The 15,262-nt window shown below is 37.7% G+C and overlaps 1 protein-coding gene across 2 annotated transcripts in view; it reads left to right on the top strand.

The window, feature by feature from the left end:
- Positions 1 to 5,474: 5,474 nt before the first annotated feature.
- LOC5572937 overlaps positions 5,475 to 15,262 on the top strand; it is a 535,760-nt gene continuing 525,972 nt past the window's right edge. For both annotated transcript variants that reach the window (XM_021846848.1, XM_021846849.1), the window contains exon 1: positions 5,475 to 5,684. The gene's annotated coding sequence lies outside the window, so the exon portion shown is untranslated. The remainder of the gene's footprint in view (positions 5,685 to 15,262) is intronic.

A 15,262-nucleotide genomic window follows, 5' to 3' on the forward strand; every position in this document is an offset into this window, starting at 1 on the left:
GGTGACGTAGGACCACGTAACAATTGAAAATATATTACATCCCAACGGCACAGCAGCAGCGTCCTCGGAAACATCCTCAAATTGCAGTATTGTCAATAAATCGTAATAAATCAATTATTGTATGCTGCTATGAGATGAATTAAGATATTATAGCAAGTATGTGGTAAACACATTAGGGAATATTACACAATTAACTCTTAGACACATTTGTTGGCTCTGGAAAGGGCCGATTGAACTGTTGAATTTGCGTAACACGGACACATTTTGACGGCGCGCTTGTTGCAATCCTCCTCGCCCGATGAGATTTGCGTTGCGGATGACGATGTGCGCTTCAACAAGCGGCTTTGGTCGATGTTCTTCAGCCATCTCGTAGCTTGCCTCTGGTAGCGAGGAGCTGAGCCGGTTTGGAGTAGCTCTTGCCAGCTTGGAAGTCGAAACGGAATGAAACCGAATCCAACGAAGGGAGCATGCTATATACCCTTAGATTAGCAGATTATGCTCCTCCCCTTCGTGCTCTTCTCTTTCTAATCGACCAATCTGGGAAATGCATTTGTGCCAATAATGAGTTGGACTTAGAATTACTTGATAATTGCGAAAAATGATAATGCGTGAGAAATTGGTCGAACATGAATGAAAGGGTTGACAATTACTAAATATTCAATAGATCGCTACTGATAATCAATAGTTTTCTTTAATATGAAGGTAAATTTCTGATCCATGGTGCCAAAATTATGAAAATTGTTCAATGGGAATTTCTTTTCAAAAGCATTCTAAACATGTCGCAATTTTGTTACATGTGATCATTTTCGTAATCGAAGTGTTCTCATAAAATATGGCAAATCAAAGACACTGTCGGAAATTCCACTCTAGTTTACAATCGTTATGAAATTTTGAGCACTCACCCCGACGGCACTGCAGCAGCGTCCACGAATAGTCTCAAATTGACGTGCCATCAATTATTCATAACAAATTAAATTTTGTACGAAGCTGCGAGATTGATTGAGGAATATAAGATGTAATAAGGTTGGAAATATTATTCCTTCAACTCTTTTCCACAAATGTTATGGCCCTGACAAGGGCCGATGGCTTTCTTAGCCTCGATTCGGTTACAGATAAATAGCACTACGGGATGTTATCAGTTGATTGCCATGGTCAAACGGGGAATTTGCTTATACGACGAACCAGCTGAATGGTTCGTGACGTGGATGGCGCACAATAGCAACGGGTATTGGATCCCCGGGCACAAGTCGAAATCAGGAAAGGATGCTCACTCTTGAAAGCTTGAGCGATTTCACCAGTCCGACGCTCGATTAGCAGCATCTCCTCGGATCAGCAACTCTGGGGGCTTCTGGTTTCTGGTTCCTAACGGGCTTGCTTCTGGACCACCGATCACGAGTCGAAATCTGGGAGCGCGGATAAATTTGCAGCGGCGATGACGATGGCTTGGACGCTTCTCTGAGCAGCAGTAGTTTGCCGCTCGGAGAAGCGCCCAAGCCATCGTCATCGCCGCCGCAAATCAATCTTGCGTCTTCCTCTTCTGACGACACAAATTGGACTGTGACGCGGGTGCAAAAGCAAAGCGAGAATGACTCGCCCGACCGTGTTCACAGTCCGACCGCAAGAAGAAGACTGAGGGAAGAAGAAGGGACCCATTTGCTTTTATAGTGGGAAGCGACACCGTCGAAAAGTGCTCGAACGTGATTGGTTGGATAAGAAAGAGGTCAACATTTATCAAATTTTCAATAGTTAAACAACAAAATTCACTTATCGGATATATTACTTACGATGCGTACATATATTTCTGATCGAATGATACTAAAATCGTAATAATTGGTTCATAAACAACGTTCAAAATCTCCCCTAATTTCGTTACATGTCTCATTCTCCGTACTTTTAAAGTGAAATTTTGAGCACTCACCCCGACGGCACTGCAGCAGCGTCCACGACTAGTCAATTATTCATAACAAATTAAATTTTGTATGAAGCTGCGAGATTGATTGAGAAATATAAGATCTAATAAGGTCGGAAATATTATTCCTTCAACTCTTTACCACAAATTTGATGGTCCTGACAAGGTCCGATTGCAGATGAATAGCACTGCGGGAAGTTATCACTTGATCGCCATGGTCAAACGGGAAATCCTCAACGCAAACAGCAACGGGTAGTGGATCCACGGGCACGTGTCGAAATCTGGAAACTCGAGCGCTTCCGACGCTCGATTAGCAGCAGCTCCTCGGATCAGCAATTCTGGGGGCTTCTGATATCTGGTTCCTATCGGGCTTGCTTCTTGACCGCCGATGCTGAATTAATCACGGGTCGAAATCTGGGAGCGCGGATAAATTTGCGGCGGCGACGACGATGGCTTGGACGCTTCTCCGAGCAGCAGTAGTTTGCCGCTCGGAGAAGCGCCCAAGCCATCGTCATCGCCGCCGCAAATCAATCTTGCGTCTTCCTCTTCCGACGACACAAATTGGACTGTGACGCGGGTGCAAAAGCAAAGCGAGAATGACTCGCTCGACCGTGTTCACAGTCCGACCGCAAAAAGAAGACTGAGGGAAGAAGCAGGGATCCATTTGCTTTTATAGTGGGAAGCGACACCGTCGAAAATTGCTCGAACGTGATTGGTTGGATAAGAAAGGGGTCAACATTTATCAAATTTTCAATAGTTAAACAACAAAATTCACTTATCGGATATAATACTAACGATGCGTAGATACATTTCTGATCGAATGATACTAAAATCGTAATAATTGGTTCATAAACAACTGAGTTATTAACGTTCAAAATCTCCCCTAATTTCGTTACATGTCTCATTTTCCGTACTTTTAAAGTGCACCCCAATATAGAAAACAAAGACGTAGTCCTACGTCAAAACTTCCTACCATTTGCAGATAGATCCAATGTGTACTTGTTCTTGAACGATATCATTAGCAACCGAGAAAAACTGAAAGCGTACAATATAGGGAACCTCGCAACATCGGATTGTGTTAAATGTGGAGAAATAGATTCTAATTTACATCGCATAAAATCATGCAAAGAAGCCAAACAAGTATGGGACTGGTGTAGCAATGTAATCCATAACAGATTAAAGTTAAATGTAAATGATTTAGAGGATATTCTGCAATTTAAAGTTCAAAATGCAAAGAAAGAACATAAAGCGGCATTATGGTTGACTATTCGAGCAATTTCATTCAATGTGGTAGGTCAAGGACAGTCTCTATTCGTTTTTAAGAAGGGAATACGGGATCTGAGATGGAACAACCGCCGTTTGTATGAAAAAGAATTTGTTGACCGTAAACGATAGAGTAGGACACTGATTTGAAGTAATTTGGTTGTTGTTGAAATAGTTATTAAGGAAGAACGAACTATGTATCCTTTATTTAATTTTCAATAAAAAAAAAAAAAAAAAAAAAAAAAAAAAAAAAAAAAAAAAAAAAAAAAAAAAAAAAAAAAAAAAAAAATTAAGTTAAAAGCATAATGAAGAAGCGGTCAAAACACCCTAGTGTCTTCGGCAAAGTGATAGACTATTGTGTTAGCAAAAGGCTAACGGTATTTTCGAATCATTTTCATTGATATTTCTGGGTTTCAGGAACGCATTTAGGAGAAAAAGTCCAAAAAACCACAAAATCGATTTGATACACCTCTAAAACTTTACCAAATCGGCTCATTTTTTGACAGATAACTTGTTTTGATAAATAAGTTCAGAATTTGATGTGGCAAGGGTACCTTAGAAAAAGTGAACAGGTCTAATGATCAGTCCCTTGAAAATAAATCATTATTATATTTATAAATTCTAGTGATTAAATTATGCTTTCTGTATTGCCTATTGCCTTACATATATATATTTCTTGAGGTATCTTGATAAAATTCACATTGAGATTACACTTGGATTCCTTTAGAATTTACCCTAGCAACACACATGTTATAATTGTGTATTTTCGACTGATATATGACCAAAACTAGTCATATTTAAGTTGATAATACACAATTATAACATGTGTGTTGCTCGGGTACTTCAGTATTTGTCTTTTCGCGCTACGGTTGATTATTGGGATCATTTACTTGTAGGTATTCCACTAATAGCTCGAATAGTTATTATTAGAATAACAATGTTATTTGAATGATCAATATCTAACAAAAAAATTTGAATACAGTAGATCATAAATAACGTCATGGGAGAGGAGATAAACAATTTTGAGTATTCATACAGTTTTTTCAGAGGTTTTATACAAAAAACTGTGTCAAAAGGGGGGTTGGGTGGTTGCTTAAGATGTTGAGCGCTATTGTCAACCGCACTATTTCTTAGCTCATGATTCGTTCAAATAAAACGTTATTAAATGTTGTACCGTCGTCGTGGAATTAGGCCGAGATGATGACATTAGTCTAAAGCATAATCAAAAATTGCTCAGCAAGTAGTTGGAATATAAATAAAACTGTTTAAGTAGTATTCTTTGTAGTAATCTACATAAAACGACTCGAAGTCGAGTCTAGTACACGACACTGAAGACGGCCTTACAGTTGAGGTCGAAATACGCGTATCTGTCAAAGGATAGAAACTCTAGTGGAATTAAGTGGTATAGTACTAAATTCAGTTTTTTCATCTACTTATAGGTATTCTACTGAACAGCTCGAAGATTTATTACTTACAAATAAGGCATTTTTAAATTGTTATTTCTAAGATTTCACAGAAAATGTCATCAATGTAAAAAAATACTATTTTGAAATTCCACAATTATGTCTATCATATCGATTATTTTTGGAAAACCCATTCTTTATATTTGTTCTTATTGCGTATCAATTTATGTATGTTTGTCTCAATATTACCCCCTCAAATGGATGAGATTGGGCAAATTTTCACACTTTTTCTATGCAAAGAGAAATAAACGAATTTCAATTATTGGCAATTCAAATATTCAGAATTGGCCTATACAATACCTATGAATGTATTCTCATATTTAGCAGAGAATTTCAAATCAAATTGCAAAAATTGTCCAAAAATATTTACGGATTTTTGTCATGTTTGGTCCAACTCTACCTTACGGTACTTGAGGATAAATTTTAAAATATAGTCATCACATTAAGACCAAAAGAATCTTTGGAATGACTTTATTTGAAAGATTCATCAGAAAAATTCGAGCACTTGTTCATTCACCCTATTCTTGAATCGTTACCACCTCACGTCTCTCCATTCGCCAACTCACTTATCACCGCACGGTCATGCGCCCTAGCAAAAGCGTCCTTTTCTCCGATGCAATCCTAACTGTCAACCAGTTTTCCTCGTTTTCCCGACGTTCGCTTCTCTCCTCTCAGGTTTTCTATGCTCTGATATTCAAAACAGAGAAAATTCCTGTGTAATCTTCACTACCGTGCTCAAAGCTCTCGCTCTTGTCGGTTGTCACACGAAAGCCGTGAGCACGTGAGCGCTTCTGGGATGCTGCAAATCTTCCCGTTCGGCTCCGGAACAACTCCTGCACGAAACAGTTAGTCTGTGGAGAAACGCCTCTTCGTGTGGTTCGGATTTGGTTACGCCGTTCCAGTAAGAAGGACGACAGAAGCCCTAGTTGTTCGCAGTGTGACCAGTCGAAGTTCGCGCGCGCCTTATTCTTGGTGTTGATTCAGTGTCTTGTTTTTCTTACCCCACTCTTCTGGTTTTTGGGGTTGGTCGGGTCGAGGCTAAGCAAAAGGTTTGTGGAGGGGTCGTACGTGTGTTTTGTTTCTTTGAAATTGAAAAAAAGTGGCGGAAGCTGTGTGTTCGCCTTCGAAGATTTCCGCAACAAGGTTGAGGTGTTTTCGTCGCACAGTGGGAGGTTTGCTTTCCCACGGTCTCCGGTCATCATCACCTGTGTGAATTGTGTGAAGTGAAAGTTCCTGTAGTGTAGTGGCCGTGTAGCGTGAGGCACTTGGATGAAGGCGCTGACGATTGCTTTTCGGCTGGATTTGACAGTGACAAAATCAACAAACATTTGCCTTGGAATATCGATGCTGTGTGGGAAATTGAGAAAAAAGAATCAACCGAAAGAATGTGGATGAAATGAAATTGGATGGAAGGCGTTTGGGATTGGATTGATGTGGGAGAAAAACGGAAGCACGTTTAGGCGTGGTTTGGCTCTCGATGTTCGCACTATAATACACACCAGGAGTGTGAAGTGCTTACGGGAGGTGATGAATTAAATATAATCCTTGTTGCCGATGTGCTTGACCGATTACGGTTGGGAAAGCAGCATAGTGAATTGAAAAACCGTTTCGTAACGTACATGACCTCATGGTCGTAGCAGGATTTCGAGGGAGAGCAATATCTTGTTTTCACAACAAAAAAATGATTATACATAGCCCACGCAGACTTTTTGTATGAAACTTTGAACAATAAACGGATATCCACTCTACTTTTTTAATGGTGAGCAAAGTGGATTCCGAAACGCTTTTTCATTAAACTTCTTGGAAAATTCCAGATGGGAAGTATTTTGGAGGTTGTTGTACCGGCATATCAGTCACATTCGTCATTTTTGACAATTTCGATTTAATACCGTGGAGAGTCTTAAAATGATATATACTTTCGATCAACTTAATAAAATCTGTGATTTTGTTTTAGAAAATTCTAAACAAATACCAAGTTGTTTTGTCACATTGGTAATTGTAACCGCATAACAGTCACATTGAGATTATACATGAGCCTCGTAATGTAGTAGCAAACAAATTTGTATCAGAATTATTTTCTGACAATTCACCCAAGATACGATATAAGCTGTACAAAATTTCAGCCTCAAATAAGCACTTTTGAGTTCCTGGTAATTTTTAGAAATTTTAGTTTCTTCCCATACTTGCACACTTGGAGTTTTATTTACTCAATGCCTACTTTTGTCGAATGTTACAAATACGCAGTTATGGGCAGTAAACATATTAACTGATATTTTACGATGAGCTTTTTAAGTGGCGCGAGAAGTGGGTAAGACATGTCTTACACACAAAATCACCTAGGTAGGACAGTCAAAATAATGTCCTACTCATTCCTATAGAGCTTTAACGGCCAGAAATAGATGTTTTTGGATTAATTTCTATGACATTCCTGGAAGTATTTCTTGGTAAGTATTTGGAATATGCATGGAGAACTATAGAGAGACTCCCAAGAAATCGTTAGAGCAATTCACGGATTAACCCGAGACCGGTAGCATAGTGTACTAATATACGCAACTTCTTCAAAGCTCTCTTGTTATTCACTGCACAACCCAGTCAACATTTTGGTTGGTATAACTTTTGTTATACATCATTCTATATGAACCAATTCAATCGTATAGAATGCATGAAAAGGCTATATACCTACCAAAGTGGAAGCTATATACGTACTTGGCACGACTTTTTCAGGCTTTCTGCGATCAGATATACGATGCCACAAAATTTGGATGAAAATAAAAAAAACTTCCAGCGAGTCTCTAACGCGTGACCTTTGATCAGGAATCGGGCACCTTACCACTGTCCCACTAAGGGTTACACATCAGATGGTGATTATTTGCCAATTTTTATACTTGTTTCACGTACAGCGACACATACTTTGTTGTTCTTTGAGACCCATCGTCAGCAGATAGACAAAGTTTGGGTGGCAATTTTTGCTAAGTTATTGCGACTTCATACAATGCTTTCTGGATTGATATATGATCTGTCAGTTTATATAACATGACGCGAATCTATGTTGCACTATTTACGACATGTTTTGTTGCCAGCACAGATTGTCGTTTATGAATCGTATTGGGGATTTATATACAACTTATAACTGATAACTGATAACGCTTTGTCTGGCATCTAGCGCGATTCTGATTTTAGATGCACATTCTTATACGATACGTGGTTCACTGGGAAGCGTAGTGCTGCTGGCGATTTCCGATGATGCTATTGATTTCACAAGGCATCCCTGAAAGAATCTGTTGACAATCTGTTAAGCAACTCCTACAGAACTCTTGAAGCACAGCCTGTAAGAGTTTTTGGCTGAATTTTAGTACATATTACGGCAAGGCTTTCCTTGATTAACTCGTGAAATATAATAAGGTCATGAAAGTAAAATATATTTTAGAGAATTACTACAAGAATTCTTGTCAAAAACAATAAAATTCCTTGCAGAATTGTTTAAGAAATTCCGGCTAAATATTTGAAGGAGTTCTTGCACGTTGAACCATCTACCAAGAATCTTCAGCTTCTTGAATGTAAACTTACATTAAGCCCGGAAGTTTATAGCCTTGGTGATATCCAGTTGGTGCCACTGCTATGAATCGTAAGTGAAATTGAAGTGATATCAGTTTTCATCATATCTTCCAACGATCTTTCAATTACACTAATAATATAGCACGACTTTTTCTGCGATATACGACAGTCCATAAATTATCAGTTCCTACAAGCAAACTGTGTTAAGCTACCTCGGGAATCTTTATTTCACAATTCTGCGAAAAATTCACAGTAAAAAATAATATACAGATTCTCAGCATTATAGTGCATTATGAATTCCAACATTGTCAAAAAATCGGTGGCAGTAGAAAAAGGGTCATTTGGAAAAATGGAATAATACATAAATTATTATAAACATGATGCTATCTTGTCCGTACAGGATCTGTAAGAATTGTGCTAGGATTCAATCAAAATCTTGCCCAAAATCCTTTTCTGATATCTTTGATAAAGCTACCGAAGAATATTTTGCGGATTTTTTGGTCATCATAAGATTCTGTACATTACGAATAACGATTCTGTCTTGATTTCAATGAAAGTATTAAGGATTCTGTGAAAACAAAAAAAAAACAATTTATTTAACAAAAAATAAAAATCCACCACAGGATTGTGCAAATTCAATGACAAAATTTGTTATATTATGATACAGTGAATTTCAGTTTGATCAATTTAGCCCTTCGGCAAAAACTTTTCTTCAAGTTTAAAAGAAACTCAGATTTGTCTATTATTTGTTGAAGTTATTCTTATAAATTCAAAGTTATTTTTGAAATATGTGTATAACAATACGAGTGATTTATTGAACTCTAAAAAAGTTTGCTAAAAATCAAGAAATTCTATAACACTGTTCGACAAAAAAAGTCGATCTGAATGCACAGAGACCGGACAACCCGGGCTTGACAGTTTAAAAATAAACAAAAATAATGGCGTTTTCAGAATGTTCGTGTCTGCCCCAGGTCATTTTTAAAATATTCTTGAACTTTTTGCATTTTTTATTTAAAAATCTAATCTGATCAATAAACCGACACAGTGTTTTATATTCAGGACAGCGGAATTCATGTGCCATATAATGTTTAAAACGTTAAGTCCAATATGAAGAGTTGTAATAAGATTTGCAGGAAGCCCTCCCCCTTTTTTTGCACCCTCCCCATTTTTAAAGTATCGCAAATGGTGGAATATGTGATATACAGGGGGTTGTCAAAATAACTGGAACAGGCAAAAATTGGGCCAACTTTGGAATGCTGTAACTTTGACAAAAATTGACCGATTTCAATTCTTTAAGAATTAATGGACGGGTCAACTAATCTAGTTTTGAGGTGAATCCACGGAGATGAACTATGACCACCGGATACCGGTGATAATCCGGATTTCCGGAAGCATGTCTTATGCAGTAAAATTATGACATGTTTTTAGCAAAGGTCTCGGCTACAAATTCAAAATTTTACTACACATGAAGATAGAAGACCAAATTCTGAAGCGATTGGTGCGCCAAGTATTAAGATCGATCCAGAAACAACCAAGATATGGCCATTTCCCCAGAATCGGTGCCGGTAGTGGATCCGAATTGGAATCAAACAATTTATTCACTCAAAATATGTCGCGCAATATTGTTTTCTCCCTAGCTTATCATAAAATACCCTATTATAAGTTGAAAATGAGTCTTGTACAGATTTGGCCACTCATGGCGCCGCCCAGTGCCCCGGGGGAACCTTGCATAGGGGACATTTCGATTTTGACACCAAAGCATATTATGCGATGGCTCATTCTTCATGTCTTGTCGTAAATAGGGCAACTGTAGACTCAAAACGGATAGTTGACTACAGTGACTACTTCCGGGACCACCGGATGTTCCAGAGGGAACCTGTAATTAGGGACAATTGAAATTGAACTCCAATACATATCGTGCGATGGTTCATTTTTCATGTCTTGTGCTAAATAGGGCTATTGTAGACCTTAAGTGGATATTTGACTACAGTGGCCACTTTTGTGACCACCGGATATCCCTGATGGAGGCTGTGATGTCCCCAATGACAGATTCCTCCGGGAAATTCCGGTGGTCTTAAATGTGGCCACTGTAGTCAAATATCCACTTAAGGTCTACAATAGCCCTATTTAGCACGAGACATAAAAAATGAACCGTCGCACGATATGTATTGGAGTTCAATTTCAATTTTCCCTAATTACAGGTTTCCTCTGGAACATCCGGTGGTCTCAAAAGTGGCCACAATATTTAAATATACACATTGAGTCTACAGTTGCCCTATTTACGACAAGACATGAAGAACGAACTGTCGCATGATATGTTTTGGTGTAAAAATCGAAATGTCCCCAATGATAGGTTCCTTAGGGAACTATAGGAGGTCCCCAAAGTGGCCATTCTAGTTAAATATCCATTTTGGTCTAAAGTTGATCTATTCATGACTAGACATGAAGAATGAGCCGTTGCACGATGAGTATTGGAGCTCAATTCCAATTGTCCCCGATCATAGGTTCCCTAGGAGACACCCGGTGGTTCCAAAAGTGGCCAATTCAAATAAATTCCCATTTTGAGTCTACAGTTACTTTATTTACGACAAGGCATGAAGAAAGAGCCGTCGCATGATATGTTTTGGTGTAAGAACAGAAGTGTCCCCAATGACAGGTTCCTCCGGGAAATTCCGGTGGTCCCAAAAGTGGCCACTGTAGTCAATTATCCATTTTAGGTCTACATTAGCCCTATTTAGCACGAGACATAAAAAATGAACCGTCGCACGATATGTATTGGAGTTCAATTTCAATTGTCCCTAATTACAGGTTCCCTCGGGGACATCCGGTGGTCCCGAAAGTAGTCACTGTAGTCAACTATCCGTTTTGAGTCTACAGTTGCCCTATTTACGACAAGACATGAAGAATGAGCCGTCGCATAATATGCTTTGGTGTCGAAATCGAAATGTCCCCTATGCAAGGTTCCCCCGGGGCACTTGGCGGCGCCATGAGTGGCCAAATCTGTACAAGACTCTTTCTCAATTTATAATAGGGTATTTTATGATAAGCTAGGGAGAAAACAATATTGCGCGACATATTTTGAGTGAATAAATTGTTTGATCCCAATTCGGATCCACTACCGGCACCGATTCCGGGGAAATAGCCATATCTTGGTTGTTTCTGGATCGATCTTAATACTTGGCGCACCAATCGCTTCAGAATTTGATCTTCTATCTTCATGTGTAGTAAAATTTTGAATTTTTAGCCGAGACCTTTGCTAAAAACATGTCATAATTTTACTGCATAAGACATGCTTCCGGAAATCCGGATTATCACCGGTATCCGGTGGTCATTGTTCATCTCCGTGGATTCACCTCAAAACTAGATTAGTTGACCCGTCTATTACTTCTTAAAGAATTGAAATCGGTCAATTTTTGTCAAAGTTACAGCATTCCAAAGTTGGCCCAATTTTTGCCTGTCCCAGTTATTTTGACAACCCCCTGTATATCAAATATTCCATCATTTGCGATACTTTAAAAATGGGGAGGGTGCAAAAAAAGGGGGGAGGGCTTCCTGCAAATCTTATTACAACTCTTCATATTGGACTTAACGTTTAAAACATTATATGGTACATGAATTCCGCTGTCCTGAATATAAAACACTGTGTCGGTTTATTGATCAGATTAGATTTTTAAATAAAAAATGCAAAAAGTTCAAGAATATTTTAAAAATGACCTGGGGCAGACACGAACATTCTGAAAACTCCATTATTTTTGTTTATTTTTATACTGTCAAGCCCGGGTTGTCCGGTCTCTGTGCATTCAGATCGACTTTTTTTGTCGAACAGTGTAATTTTGAGTTTGGGTCGGTGTTCCCTTAGTAGACAGTCCCCTATAGTCGCACTAGTGACTTTTCACGGTCGTTAGGCTATAAATCGTCGCAAAATATTTTTTGACATGAAGATCAGCAGTTGTTTATTTAAGTTACATTAATACACAGCTCGATTTTGTTCAAAAAACGATTGAAATAGAATTTAGAACTTTTATACATCAAACGAAAGCTTTTGATCTACACTTTAAAGGAAAAATATAAAAAATGTGTAAAAATACGGTTTAAATTTGAATTCTGTCCACGCCGTGAAGCTGGTGCTACTATAGGAACAGAAATTAGAAATAGTGCTACTATAGGCACATGTGTTCCTATAGTGGCACAAGCGATAATACATTCAGATGATGTTAAAGTTATGTTACTTGCTTTATTTTTCGATTTTATACGAATATTTATTCTTAGCTATGCGGCTATTGGAACATCGACCCTATTTATGCAGTAAACTTCGAAAAATCAAATATATCAGGTATCAGAAGGCCGGATCCAAAGGCACGTTCCTCACCAATTGGGAGATTTGTGCCGTACGTTGGACAGCCCTGATCTTAACAATGGTCTTGAAGCTTTCTCAGTCTTGTGTTAACGAACAAACAGTCACTCTCAATTGGCTGTCTAGAATTCCGTTAATTGAACTTTTTTTCTGGACTTCCGTTAATATAAAGATCCTTCCAACGTTTGTCCTACCCATTGTTTTGTATTTGTCTATAAACGCGCCTCTACTCCAAACATTTGGAATAAAACTGTTTTAGATTCCTTGATAATAGGAGATAACCAAGTATACTTAGTTCATATTCTTTCAAATTATTTGGTTCAAAACACACAAGCCATGAGCCTAAAAGTTTATTTTTATTAAAATTAATTTTACAAAACTTTCTCCTTGAACTACTCTAAAATCCCAAACACGATTTTCAAAGATTTCACTTTGTATTTCTCCAAGAGTTCCACTAATGAAACATTGGAACATAAATTTGCCAACAGATTCAAATATTATCATTGAAATTCTTTCAGTAAAACACTTTGGATTCTCTTGAGAATTTTTCAGGGACACACAAGTTTGTAACAACCAATTACCAAAAAACAATTACACATCGAAACAAAAATGACATTTTTGCGTGTCTCAAGAATCGAATTATGTGTCTCTAGTGGATTTGGGGTTGCTGAACTTGATGCCATTCTCAGAAATGTTCCAACACGTCACAATTTTTAGCTACAGGTCGCCAAAGTTGTATAAAACACTGGTTTCATTGATGTTTACATTAAATTAAACAATGATTTATCAAAAAATATTATGGTCTAATCTACCAAGCATGCATAAAAGGACTTTAACTTTTATTTCAGATATAGCTTGATTGAAATTGCACGATTAAATTGAGGTTAAATCGATTTTTTCAACATGCTTGCAGTCTCTATACGAAATTCTTCATTTCTCTTATATGGCAAAATACAATACTTTTCTAAACTAACAAAAAATAACTTTTGAGCATCGGAAATATCATGAACATCGATGATAAGTATTGTTATACACATGAAATTTGAGTTCTGAGGCAAACTAAGCAAATAAAATGCCATACAAGCTGGAAAACTTGCATGCAAGTTGATTGAAATAGTCTAATTTAACATTTTCAACAGCCAATATCTCAAAAACTAGACGTGCTATGATATTTCTGTAAATGGCAATGGATTCAGCAACCCTTATTTAAATAAATAGCGGTATTTTGGTGCTTGAGACAAAATCGTGTTCCGCAGTGTTATCAAATAAAGCCTGCTTTAAAAAAATGTGTGTTCCAAACTTCATCTCCATTTTATACTGAATATATTGCTTCAGTAATTATTCTTAATGATTTTTCTAGGACTTTCATAATAATCCTCAGTTCCATCGAAGATTGCTCCATTTGCTTCTAGTCAGTGGAAATGTTCTGGAAATTTAAAAAAAACGAATACAGTTTTTTTGGAAATTTCCACTAGAGATGTTTCTGGGAAAGTTTTCAACAATTCATTCAGAGAATTTTCTCTAAAATTCTTCTTCTTTTTCTTTCTGGCGTTACGTCACAACTGGGACAAAGCCTGAATCTCACATAAGTGTTCTTATGAGCACTTCCACTGAGAGCTTTCTTTGCCGATTGACCATTTTTTTGCATGTGTATATCGTGTGGCAGGTACGAAGATACTCTATGCCCTGGGAATCGAGAAAATTTCTTTTAAGAAAAGATCCTCGACCAGTGGGATTTGAATCCACGACCCTCAGCATGGTCATGCTGAATAGCTGCGCGTCTACCGCTACTGCTATCTGGGCCCCTTTCTCAAGAAGTCCTCCCGGGAATAACTTTTGACTTTCTTCCAGAATTACCAGTAAATATTTCTCAGCGAATCTGAGAATTTCTTTCAGATCAACAACATTTTGACAGAATACAGTAAAACCTCCATGAGTCAATGTCCCATTACTCGATATCGACTCATGAAACCAAACTGCATGATTGCTTTGATGATCTCTTCAAACAACTTGTCAAGGCTTACTCGTTCCATAAATGAATGTTTCCATGGTTCCTTCAATATCGACGGGTTTTTTCCCCAGGAATCTCTTTCATAAATCCTCCAAAATGACAACAGTGATTTCTTCGGGAGTTATTGAAATAACCTTAAACATAACCCAACGAATTTCTTGAGAAACTCATCCAGTGTCTCCAAAAATTTTCCTAAAAACTGATTGGAAATTTATTCTGAAGTTTCTGAAAATTTCTTCTGAAATTTATCTGGAACTTCACAAATGATTTGAACAAGAATTAGGTATTGTCAGGAGCGCGATCAGAAGAGGATTTATGGGTCAAACCAACCTCGCCTCTCCTCGAGAGCCAAAAAATGTAAGGATTACCAAATATATTTTTGAAACTCATGACATCACATTTCATGCAACAAAGCAGCAAAAACTTAGTTTGGCTCATATGAACGCTTGGAGTGCCACAGTTAAATCTTCAAAGTTGTGTTTTTTTTTTCAATTCTTAGACTCCTTAAGAGTTTAATAAAAAAGCTAATGAAGAACTAAATAGCCTTGTCTCTTTCTTATAATAAATTGCAGGCTTTGTGTGGGAAGTTTTTCAATATTTAGATAAATTGGGAGCTTTTCAACACTTCAGTAGTGGTTCTTTTGTATTTTGTTCAACACAGGTGGAAAAACCTCATGTTCTCACTCTGCATCAGCGCGGTGCTTGTG

This window comes from Aedes aegypti, chromosome 2, assembly GCF_002204515.2.
Source record: "Aedes aegypti strain LVP_AGWG chromosome 2, AaegL5.0 Primary Assembly, whole genome shotgun sequence".
NCBI classification, from domain to species: domain Eukaryota; kingdom Metazoa; phylum Arthropoda; class Insecta; order Diptera; family Culicidae; genus Aedes; species Aedes aegypti.